Genomic DNA, 4,024 nt, shown 5'->3' with positions numbered 1-4,024 from the left:
TGCCGCCTCTGCAGTCCATGCCGGCCTGGAACCACCACCAACGCGTCCTGCCGTCGCCACCCACACTCGAGGAGGAGAGAGATCGAGTAGAGGGAGGCGCAAAGAGAGAGTGGGAGTCGCAAAGCCAGCTGCGTCCTCATCGCCGGAAAGAGGAGTCCGTTGCTGCGACGCCACTGCTACCGTGGCTGTCACGGTGTTCACCGCGTCTCTGGCCGCCGCTGGCAAGGTCCGATCAGAGAGAAGCTTGAGAGACAGGGAGATCGACGGGACGGAGTGGGTGAGCCACGCCGGCGCTGTTGGGGTCTCACTGCCACCGTCCCCGTGGTGGCTGGTGTCGTCGTCGGAGAAGACCACCGGAGTTGCTGTCTGCCTCTGCCTCGGGGTTCTGCAAGTTACCGGAGCCCACTGCTGCCAGGGCTGCCCAGAACCACCGCTGTGGCTGCCGCTGGGATTGTGAACGGAAGGAGGAGACGCTGTTTTCGTTACAGCCACTCCCGGAGGAGAAGTCAACCGCGCCGCCGTGCCGAGTCGCCGGAGAACTCTTCCGGTAAGGGTTTTATTTGAGGTTTCTGCCTTTTTAGATTTCGAGAAGGTTTTAATGTTGCGCAGTTTTTATAGTTGATCCACCGGAGCTTCTGGCCACCGCCGGAGCTGCTGCCGGGATGGTTCAAAATCGCAGCTGCTTCGTGTTGAAATTCCGGTAAGAGATTATGTTTTGAAAGCCCTACATTAGTGTCTCGTACGTGTATTAAAGCCTATATGTTATTAATGTTCCTAGAGTTTAGTAACTGAGGTTGCTTGTTGTAAATTAGAGCTGTTTATGCTGCTGCGAAAATGTGTGGGGCTGTGCTTTGAAGCTGCCTTTGATTTCGAGTTGAGGCGAAAAGAACTTATGAGGCGTTTGGGTTATGGAATTTGCGTTTTGAGGTAGGGGCGCTTTCCAAAAACTATGTTTTGTGTATTGGAATTATTACATATGGATACTGGTGCGAGATATTGTGTATTTGGTGATTGTATTTGCCTTATGTATTATTTGATTGACTCGAATGACTATGGATGTTGGTTTGGCTGAATTGTTGTGCGGCTTTGTGAAATGTAATGTCTGAAGTTGATTCTTTAAAGATTTGAAATGAGTTTAATCCGTTGAGGATTGGTTTGAACCGATTCAATTATTTGGATGATGTGAAAGATAGAACACTTTTGAGTTCAGCCTGGTTTACTTTAATTGACTTGGTTTCGGACAAATGATTACTTTTGAATTTAGCCTGGTTTACTTTAATTGACTTGATGTTGGACCAATGATTTGTTACTGAATCGTTTCTTTAAAGCTTTGGAAATGAGTTAAATCGGTTGATATTGAGTTGATTTTGAAATGGTTTTCTTGAGATATGCCACTGAGGCGACTGTTGGATTTAGCTTGCTTTGAATTGATTTCTGGTTTTGAGCTGTTGAAAAGGAATGAGAAACGGTTTAGTTGGGACCCAAACCGGGTGGCAAAAGTCCAAGTTTTATGGGAGGTGCTGCTGAAATTTCTACAAAATCCTAGTCTTGTTTAAAAAGTTATTTAAAAAGGATTGGATTTGAGAAGTTGTATTATTTGATTTATTAAGAGAATATTTATATTTTCAAGCTTAATTTATTTAGTGAACTTTATGCCTTGAGTTTGACTTATTTAGAAATGAACTATTTTTACCGTTTGAATCACTGAAGGAAAGAATGATGCTCTAATATTGATTTCAATATAAAAAGGTGCTTTTAGTGATTTCAAAGGAATCTAGACTTTTGATTGAGTAATTAAGTTTGAGGCATTTTGGAAGAGTTAGAAAAATAGGTTCCAAAAAGAAACCTGAAAGTGGTTTGATTCAAATGAGTTGATTTTTGGACCGGGTTGGAACTTGTGGTTTTGTATGGTCGGTTTCATAATAAATTCAGTTTTATTTACTTGAACCGAGAATCCATGATTTTAAGAGTTTCAATGAATTTTTAAGGAATTGATATAGGTTGACCTTCCTTAAAGACTTGGGACTCTGCCGAGAAACTTTTGTTATAAAATTCCATTGTTGTATGGGTGATTTTGAATACTTTGAAATAAATCCTTAACTTGCCATGGTTTTGGAAGTTTTGTAATGAATATATGCTTGAGATACCTGGGTAGTAGCAAAGGTTGTGGTTCGTCCCACTTGCTCCAGGTTAGAGACTGTGACGCTTGGGTAGTAGCGGTAGTAGTGGTGATTCCACTCGCTCCAGGTTGAGCTTTTAAACACCCGCCTGGGTAGTAGCCGCAGTAGTGGTTATTCCAATGGCTCTGGGTTGAGCGGGTAGTAGCAATGGGTGTTTCTGTCCATGGTTAGCTATCAGGACGTGTCGGGTTGGCTATATAACCGACAGATGATATCATCAGCCACTAGGGACAGGCATGCATCATATGCATCTACGTGACATTGTTTGGGTGTGCATAATGTAATTGGTTAGCCTATGCGAATTTATGTAAGTTGTATGGTATCTATGGATGTATGTTATCGGACGAAAGTATTTTTTGGGAGCGGTATTACGGTTTAAAGTTTTAAACAGGCTCATATTTTAGTATTAAATAGTATAAGTGTCGTCGTAATGTCCGAGCTATCAGAGTCGCGCAGCCGGAAGCGTGAGCTTTGGTAGTTAGGGTGTTACAGGTTTGGTGGAGTAAGAACGAAGAATGGTATATGAAATGAGGAAAGGATGAACTAATGAGTGCGAAATTGAAATTATGCATTGATGATGGTTGCGATGAATTGAGGAATGCAGAAAGGAAATAATGATCTTGATGAATGTTAAGAGTGTGCCAGGCACTATATCCTTGGAATGTTGAAGATTGCTAACTGAAAGTGATTTGAGATGAGAATGGTGATGACTGGTGATGGTTTAAGGTCGATGGACTTGTGAGATGTGGACAGTGTGCCAGGCACTATATCCTAGAAAGATAGTGTGCCAGGCACTATATCCTTGGAATGATTTATGATTAAATAAATGTTGATGTTGTTTTCCTTCTTTGCCGCAAGAGTGTGCCAGGCAATATATCCTCGGAATGAGCATGCAAGTGTGCCGGGCACTATATCCTCGGAACGATAGCGTGCCAGGCGCTATATCCTCGAAACAAAAGCGTGCCAGGCGCTATATCCTCGGACGTGGTGGAAAAGGCAACATCCGAAAGGATGTGTCGGGTTGGCATTCATAGACCAACAAGTGATATCACGAGCTAATAGGATAGACATTCATCATGTGCATCTTTTATGTGTTTGTTTGCTTTGATTACTTGGGTTTGCCTAATTGTATAATATGTCTTCTTGCTTCTTGAATTTCTTGTTATATATTTGAATATTACGTGTGCTTTCCTTGCTTGCATTATTTGTGTTTGTCTGGCACTGAGGAGGTTAGGTAGGCGATGGCGACGGGATCGCACGGAGGGTAGGTTGGTGAAGGCTGTGGGACAGCGGTGATTAGTTTAGTTAGCAATCCCCTAAGTTAGACTACCCTGTTATTATGTTATGGTTTAAATTATGTTTTACTGTTTTAGTATGCTTTAAGATAAATCTTGTGGTGGATGTGAAGCCTAGGATAGCCTTTGGTGTCCCGGGGTCTTATATCCTACATTACTGGGCACTGTTACCATACTGAAAACCTCCGGTTCTCATACAATATTTCTGTTGTATTTTTTAGATGCAGGTCACAACCCACCTCAGTGAGTTGTTTGGATGGTGACAGAAGCAGAGGATCCGGATATCTTTTTGGAGTCTTTTGTTTATTTGTTTATACATCTCTCACTTTTGTATTTTGTTTTGCCTAGAGGCTTGTATTTGAGAGAACAAAACTTGTATAAGCTATTTTTACTGTCTGGTTCCATGTATGGTCTGTATATGGCTAGCCGGCTTAAACTCCACGAGCCATGGCTAGATTCTTATGATATTATACTATGATATTTTGTTATATTGTATCTATATCTTGTGCTTTAAGTTAGAAGTTCCGTTAGTATGTTTTGCGCTTTCCA

General features: G+C 42.1%; 1 long non-coding RNA gene across 1 annotated transcript; it reads left to right on the top strand.

The window, feature by feature from the left end:
- LOC110262842 lies at positions 528–972 on the top strand. Its single transcript, XR_002347853.1, has 3 exons — positions 528–547; positions 619–700; positions 813–972. It is a non-coding gene; the product is annotated as an uncharacterized LOC110262842 (long non-coding RNA).

Source organism: Arachis ipaensis, chromosome B05, assembly GCF_000816755.2.
Source record: "Arachis ipaensis cultivar K30076 chromosome B05, Araip1.1, whole genome shotgun sequence".
NCBI lineage: Eukaryota > Viridiplantae > Streptophyta > Magnoliopsida > Fabales > Fabaceae > Arachis > Arachis ipaensis.
Note: the sequence above shows the minus strand (reverse complement) of the source record. Positions and strands in the feature narration are given on the sequence as shown.